Genomic DNA, 8,583 nt, shown 5'->3' with positions numbered 1-8,583 from the left:
CTGTGACACATGCCCTCAGACTCGGGTAATCGAACCCTCGCTGGGGCTCGACTGTGACCAAGATGTCGCTCAGTCCAGCCCGTTCTTATCGGTAACAATGGGACTGGCCGGATTCCACATTCATGGACACTAAACGGGCGAGCCTCGGTACGAGCGCTCGGTGACGGTTTGGAGTGACTCTTGCTAAACCCGGGCGGCGGTTTGCATCCTCGTTAGCCGCTTGGGAAAGTGGGCGACGGCTCAAGCGTTGGTTGACATGCGAAACGATCCATTACGGATTGTAGCTCACTTGATATTAGTATACATGTTTAGAATTACTTATTAGGAATAGGCCCGAAAGGACAACACAAATACAAAACAGAGTTACTACTCAAGCGCACAAGCGACGTTCGGCGTCGAGGTAAGCGTCTGGCCAAGCTTACTTGTGTGTGTCATGCCTGTCGGAGGACTTGAAGCTTACTAGCGAGGGTTCATTCGGCAAGGCCAAGAGACTGTGTGTTTTAACCGATAATATCGGAAAATTTACGTGACGGCTTATTGTTGCCTATTTGCACGACTGGGATTGCTTGTATTGCATCCCTTTTATTCTTCCAACCGAGTGTTGAACACTCGGTGCCATCGTAAAATGCTTACCCGTGCCTGGTACCCTTCCGCTGTTGGGACCACGAGGATTCATAACATCTATTAGCTTTACTCGTGCTAGTAGCGTGCCATTTGTTTTACTGTTTGGCCTATATAAGTAGTTTACAAGGTCCAATCTGCCCCGGTGTTAGGGCAGGACCTGGGTCTTCAAGTCTCCCCGAACGATCGTTTGCCGTTCTGGTAGACGTATTGTTCTGGGGACTACCTATATACACTAGAAGCTAGCCAACAACACACGACAGAGACGGCGAGGCACGGCGACGAACGAGGCCCGAGCGCACTGTCGGGGTTTTCTCCAATATGAGCGCAGTTGTCGAAGAAGCAAAATTAATCGGCGACTGTCGCCACTCGAGCAGCAGCAACGACCTTAATGGCAGTGCGAGAAACGAGTCGTGAAGATCCTGTGGTAAAAGCGGTAGTGGGGCTGCCGTAGACTCGCAGGAATCACAGCGCGATGATGGCGGATCTGATGGCGAGCGTGGAGGCGTGGACCCGATCACTACGAAGCGTAATGACGGACCTGCTGGCGAGCGTGAGAGTGTGGGCCCGGTCAATACGAACCGCTTGGACAGATTCGGCGGTAAGCGTGAAAGCGTGACCTCGATCCAGACGAACGACGATAAGGACGGCGGCGAGCGTGAAGACGAAGCCCCAACCCCGGCGTACCCTGACGACCAAGAGGACAGTAAGTGCGACGGTGACACTACGCCTGGTACGATGACGAGGTTGATGCGGTGATGACGGACGTGCGCGCGCCCACTGCGATCGACACAGCCAACTCAGCGTTTCTCGAAGCTGTGCCCGTGACGAAGAAGACGATGCGGGGATCACGGGCGCCACGCGCGACTCCACAGTAGCGACCTAATACGCGGGCTAGGCTCGGGCGCAAGAATCTCGTAAAGCCGGCAAACAGCGAGCAATGGCTCTTGAAGCTGCAAATCCGGACAGTACACGATCACGACGAATCCGAGATACGGCGGCTGACAAGGCCGAGAACGACGAACGATATCCCAACACAGCGTCGCGAGGCCCTGGAACGCCATATAACATGGTCAGAGCCGCTAGCGATCGTGATGGCTAACGACAAGCTAGCGGAAGACACGGAAACTACCGAGGTTACGCAATGATCACGATGACCGGTCCCGCGGTCACCGACAAGATGGGTCCGATGATAGTGATCAAACCGGCCAGATATCAGAGCTCTCTACTAAAGCGGGAGGATAAGAGCGGACAGCCGGAGCTAACAGTAGCCCATGCATCGTCTATGGTGAGTCGCCATTCACCAACTCCTATATTGCAACGTGCTGTCGATTACATAAATGAACAACTCAAGCATAATGATCTCTGGGCATGGGCAGTCGATGACCAGACGGCAGTGGCGTCTGTACTAGCAGCGGCGACAAGCAGTCATGGAGGAACGACGAAAGGAATCCGAAAAAAAGCAATGGAGTGCAACGAACAATGACGACGACGTCGGTATCTCATCGGTGGAACTTAGACGACGATGACTTTGAAATAAGGCAGGGAAGTGTGTCCTAGAGCACGAGTTGCGGCCCATCGGATCCGGTTGGACACGAACAACAAAAGAAGACATATGGTCGACGAAAGACGGCAACCCAAGACGAATATCATCACGACTGTTTAACCCGTCGTGCCAAGAAGATATCGTGGAACGAGCGGTCTGGAGCGGCTCCACTAAGACCTCTCACGACTGGTAAGTGATACGGTGAGAAGACTCGCCGTGTAATGGACCCTTCCATTGCATAAGTAGGTATATTTCATTACATAAGTAGATGCATCAGCATACGACTAGCGTGTGCTGAACTGACGTCATACTATTGGCTGATATATGGGCCCATTATTAGCCAATTGGAAGATGACATGTATTTGAGTAACCAGGGCATGGCCTTGGTCCTAAAATAAAGTCAGTGCTGAATTCTCCTTGAGTCTAAGCCTCAGTCGTCCTATTGCGAGCTTCCTCAACACTATAGGTTAAGCAAGTAACGGAGTAAATACCTGACCCGTTACTCCTGGTAGTACTTCCAAGTCTTTTCGATGGCCAAGGTCGACATGAGCCAAGACCTCGACCACGCTTTTTCCCCTATCTCACTAGGATCGAGTGGAAAGCTCTCCACCGTCTTGCGGCGGTGTCCGGAGAAGCCGTCGTCACGTCGCTGCTGCGCTCAGCGACGCCCGAAAATCAGCGCCTTGCGGCACAATAATTCATGGAGCGCGAGATCGCCGATGCGTTTTAACGAGTGTCAACTTCCTCGTGTATCCCCACGAATAATGTCGTGACGTCCGCGTACGGTGCCAGTGAAGACCGACTTCCGCTGGACCGTTGGAGATCGATATCTCCACCGTCTCGAAGTTTATCGAGACGCCTTCTGCGAAGGTCAAGTTCCTCCTCTCGCAGCCTTCTGGGAAGGCCAAGGAATGGGACGTCGGCTGTTGGTCGTCGACCCCAACGCCTTCCCCCCTCTGGATACCCTCCAGTGTGATCTCCGGCTCGCAGTCGAACGGCTTCATGATGAATCCCGTATTCGGGCAGACTTCTTCGACCTTCGGCAAGGTGCGGTGTCCATGCGCGACAGCGTCCAGAAGACACGACACCTCGCGTCGTGTATCGGGTCCAGGCCCATATAAATGGCCTCTCAGGTCCTTGTGGTGATGTTCGGTATGCGCGAAGGCATGACGCGCTACTATTTTACACGATCGGATCCCTCTACACTCGAAGCGTCGTTTGCCCTCGCACTGCGCGAGGACTTCGTGGAAGTGTCGTCATACGCCAGCGCTTCCTGCTGCATCTCGGGAATCTACGCCCGATCCCATATCGATGCGACAAGCAATCACCAGCATCATGTAACACGTCGGAAAGGTGGTCAGAGCAGTCGTTCTATCACCTGCTTCCGTTGCTGGAAGGTCGACCATCGCGCGGCGGAGGACCGCGCGCCAGATTCAGTGCTTTCGCCTGTCGATCCCAAGCCGGTGAATCATGTTCAGCCAAAAAACGGTCAGGGTCAGTAGGTGCGGGGTGCTATACTGGCTGGAAAGGAAGCCCGGGTTTACCGGTGGCAACACAACATCCTAGTCCTCGTGTGCTGCTTGCACACTTTCATGCTACCACCACGCCGAGTGATTCAAGATTGATCATTGTCAGCATCTATGTCGCCGGCACCTGGCGACCACTGTGAGCGCTCCTCGATTCAGGAGCGACCAGCCACTTCTTCCGCGCGTAGTGCTTGTCAGCACTCCCGTCAGATATCACTGTCCGTACGGATGGAGGGGAGGTCGCGGTCAAATTAGCCGACGCGAGATCACGCTTCCGTACACGCTCGACGGCTTTCGAAGCATGACTTCTTCGTGATTGAGAGGTAGTCGCTCTTGCAATATCATGCCCATCGGTGTGGCGCTACGTAGCAAAAACAACAAGCCGTCTTTCAAGGGTTTGCATACAAGCAGTGAAAGCTCAGTACACGACACTCGACTTCGTGCATCAGGGCTAGGTAAATGTTTATTTTCCCAGACCCCCGGGCAGGACCCAGCCCTAAGGGGGCGTTTCATTCGATGCTAAGATAAACTTTGTCGTCGAAATTATATTTTATTCAAACTAGATAAGTTTGAAGAGTTATTAGTTTACCAACTGCTCCGAGAACCACAGGCGCAGAGCCGTTCAGAGAATAAGAGAGTCTGTCGCCAGCAGAAGCGTCGTAGAGACGACGTCGACAACCAAGCCTACCCGACGACAATAATGGCGGTGGGAACAGCAGTGTGCGGAGCTATACGTGTAGACGTCCAAGAGCGCTGGAACAACCAGAAGAGCTCAAACAGCACAAGCTCTGTGAGCAGGCCCTCTGAAAATGGCTTTGCAAAGCCATTTTTCTATGTCTCCGCAATTAAATATTCCGTGGATCACCAGGCTGTGGTGAAATAAACTATTCCATAGTATTGCACCTATTTTAACAACACCAAAAAAAAAATAGACGATAGCGACTCCAACCACAAGATGGCAACCTGTATTTGGTAGCTGGCTAGCTCTGACGTACGCGTTCACAACCTTCGATACAGTTGCAGCTTCCCAGAACCGACGGTTGATCTTCAAGAACAGCAACATCTCCAGGCAAATTGGTAGCGAGTTGTGGCGATGAAGAGACAGCACGTACCGCACCTTGCTGAACAGGCGCTCCACCGCATTACATGTAGGTGGTAGGAAGCGCACAGCACCGTAGGCTTGAGCAGCGACTCGCTGTTTCTTTCGCGCTCTCAGCGCACGATCCGTAAAGCCACTGCGGTCAGCATCTTCGAGCCCGTCTTCGTCGGTGTGATCCGCTGCGAGCACCGCAAAGTCCTTACGCAGGCTCTGCTGTTCAGCCGCTAGTTCAGCCTCTTTGCGAAGCAAGACTTGAACGCACATCTTTTCAAAGGCGGGGCACTTCACGACGGAGGCTTCCGCGTCCAGATACTCATTCACCGACGGGTGCTGCTCGATCAGAGCGTCGAAAACGTCACGCACGTCAAGAAGCGTGACATTATCGTCGCTCTGGAGCTTCTTGAAAGCCGACTTGAAGTCACGCAAGTCGTCCTGAAGCACACGTAGCTTGTTCTTCTCGTGACACATTGGCATCAACTCCGCCAGCTCGTCGTCCGAAGTCCTTGATTGCATAAAAGCGCTTTATCATCTTGTAGCTCGATCCCCAACGAGTGGCTTGTCGCAGCACAGGCCTCAAAGAAGTGGTTTTTTTCTAATAAATAAAAAATTTAAAATGAAAAGAGTCAAATGTTAAAAAAGCAGCCAATTAAAAAGTTGTAAGAATTACCGAGGTTTTGCTGATTGGTTCAAATTGTGTAACTTTCGCATCAGCTCCTGAATCTTGCTCACCAATGTGTCATGGTCTGCCATGAATTTTTGGACGGCGAGGTTGAGGTGATGTGAGGCACACCCGATCAGAGGGAATGGCAGCAAATCAGACAGCTTGGTGCTGACGCCACAGTTATCAGCAACAAGGTACATCACGTCACTAATGTCGCGATTAAAAAAAAGGAGGATCTCTTTGAGAAACTTCATGTGGCTTGCTACAGAATGATTGATCCTATCGTCGTCGACCAGAGGAGCAAAGGCAAGTAGCACTTTGTCAATGCGACCATCGTGCTCGAATACAGCAAAAACCGCGAGATAATGCTCGGACTGGAACGTCCACGCGTCGAACATGATATCAATTTCGATCTCATGAACGACCAAACCGGCGTACTAAATCAGTGGCTCCGACGAAATGCGCTCTAAGTTCGTGTACTTGAGCACAAGGGGGTCCTCGCACCACGAAAATGGTAGGTTGCTGCCAGTAGTCCACTCCAGCCAGCAGAAGATGGTCTGCGACTTTTGGTCGATGAAGCTGACGAGAGTGGCAGTGTTGGTACCGCTGGCCATCATAGTTGCCATGAGGTCCGGGTGGCGCTTAAGGACATGGTCGAACAGGTTACTGTAGCCCGTCTTTGTAACGGGGTACGTAGCCCTAAGTGTACCCTGGTTACATGAAGTGTGACACTTCACACTTCAGGTGTATGACACGTCATACTCCGGGATATTTGGTACAGGGTACCAAGGTCGTTCAAAGCCAACCATTGGTCAAACGACATTGCATTTCTATAGGTAACTTATAGTTTGTATTAAACCCAAACTTAACCCACCTATAAATATACTCAGTTTACAATCTACCTTATTTAGGTCACTTCGCTCTCTTTAAATAAAGAGGGGACTGCCGTTCACTGAGAGTTTGTATACTCTCGGAAGATAACTTCCTCTAGCGCAAGGTGCTGTGTGACCCCGTCACACTTGGTAGCACTAGTAGTCAATCCACGCCACCACGGGTAGACTACCTGAACCTCTCCGAAGTTCGTTGACATGGATAGGAACGACTTCTCCCATATGAACGACTCTCAGTTCGAGTCGGTTCGGAAGATGGCAGGCATCTTCGGGATGGAGGCCCTGCAGAGCCTGGTGGTGTCAACACCGGCTGAGCAGCTCGAGCGCGTCAATGCATTCGACGCGTACGAGCAGGGCCTCATCGCGCATGTGCGGGAGAAACTGCAGGCTCCGGCGGCGGAAGCAAATCCGCCTCACCCGAAGCCAATACGGCTGAAGGTTAAGCCATATGAAGGGAAGGAAGGCGAGATCCTTCACTTCTGAGTCCGAGAAGGTAGAGCTCGCGATGGAACGCGCTCTGATCCTCGACCGAAGCAGCTGCGTGTTGCTTTTGCACTCTCCAACCCTTAGCGACCGTGCTAAGAGGTGGGTGTACACACGAGAAGCACATCCCCTGGATGTTTCACATCCTGGGCTCAGCTGTGCGAACATCTCCGAGCCGCGTTCCTCCCGGCGAACTACGAGTACCCGCCCAGCGTTCGCGCTTCCTCTCGTGTAAGCAAGAGAGGCACGAACTGCACGAGTATGTGCAAGAGATACGAGAGCTCACGGCGTCCCTACTGGGAACCCCACTCAACGAACACATCAAGATGACTGTGTTCATGGACGGCCTTCGAGTGGGCCCCGCACGCACTCAGCTGTTCCGGGTGCAGTCAAGCACCCTTGAAGAGGCGATTCAAGTGGCACTTCAAGAAGAGTACAGCCCTCGCCAGGCGCGTACGCCGGCCTCAGCATGGCCTGGGAGCTCCTTGTCGGCTCCCGGCCGAACAAGCCCCAACGGACCAGTTCCCATGGAACTCGGGTCCGCCGAACAGCGTGACATCCGCTGCTTTGGCTGCGGGAAGATGGGCCACTTCAAGCGCGACTGTCCTGCGGAAAGACGCCGCAGACGGTCCTTCCCCAAGCCCGTCTTCAAGGGTCGCTGGCAGAAGCCAGGATCCCGGGGACAGGGGAACGCTGGGAACCAGTAGGGGCGGGGCGCCCTACTGGGGAAGAACTAAGTCTTCGTGATGGGTGCGCGGGTGGTGCGTACCACGGGGACTTAGCCCCTGAGAGTCTTCGCACTCTCGAATCGGCAAAGAGCAGCGGCGGGTTGCTCGTAGTAGACGGATGTGTACGGGGATACGATCATCCCTTTAGAATCTTGATCGATTCTGGGGCGTCGAAGAATTTCGCACGCCGCCAGACGGTTGCTCGCAACAGCAACAAGTTGTCCGATGCTTTGAGAGAAAGCAAGGGCAACGGGACGGTGTCAGTGCGACTGGCCGACGGGAAGGTCGTCACTGTCCCCAAAGTTTGAAGACTTTGACAGCCTCGAACAGGTCACTGTTCTCGATATGGATCCATATGATATGATCCTGGGCATGCCCTGGCTTGAGAAGCACGATCCCTGGATCGACTGGCGAGGCAAGGCAATCGGTGCCAGCCGCCCTGCGCAGTCCGACAGAGCATTGGTGAGTCATGTTCCCACCTCTGTCAGGACCCGGGGCGCCCGCAAGGGCTGTCAGGGTACCAAAGCATCCGGCAGGTGCTTGGGTGTCGTCGACGTATATAACGACTCCGAGGATGTTTTGATGATGGCAGCGCCCAGAAGAGGCGCTGGCCAAGTGGGTAACTTAGGTCCACAGGCGGGTAACTTAGTTCCGCAGACAGCTGCAGCTGTCACGAACACTGGGAACAGCGTGTTCAGAACGGGTAACAGAGTTTAACTCACGGTCGCCCAGACCTTAGCTGAAGAGGAAGACGTCGGATACGCTTCCTGTGTGGGTAACACAGTGCCACACGCGGTCGCCCAGACCTTAACTGAAGAGGAAGTCGTCAAACACGCTTCCTGTGTGGGTACCATAGTACCACACGAGGCCACGAGTGCCTCAGATGTCGTAGCGACGACATCCCTAGACGTGGGCAGCACAGCTCCCCGTCACAGACGCCGTCGGAAAAGACGCCGCCGCCGCCTCAAGTCGGATCCGAACTTCGTTACCGATCGACGTCGCTTCGAGCGACTCGGAGTCCAGGGCGAA

Source organism: Phytophthora infestans, genomic scaffold (genome assembly GCF_000142945.1).
Source record: "Phytophthora infestans T30-4 supercont1.163 genomic scaffold, whole genome shotgun sequence".
In the NCBI taxonomy this organism is placed as follows: Eukaryota; Oomycota; class Peronosporomycetes; order Peronosporales; family Peronosporaceae; genus Phytophthora; species Phytophthora infestans.
Note: the sequence above shows the minus strand (reverse complement) of the source record.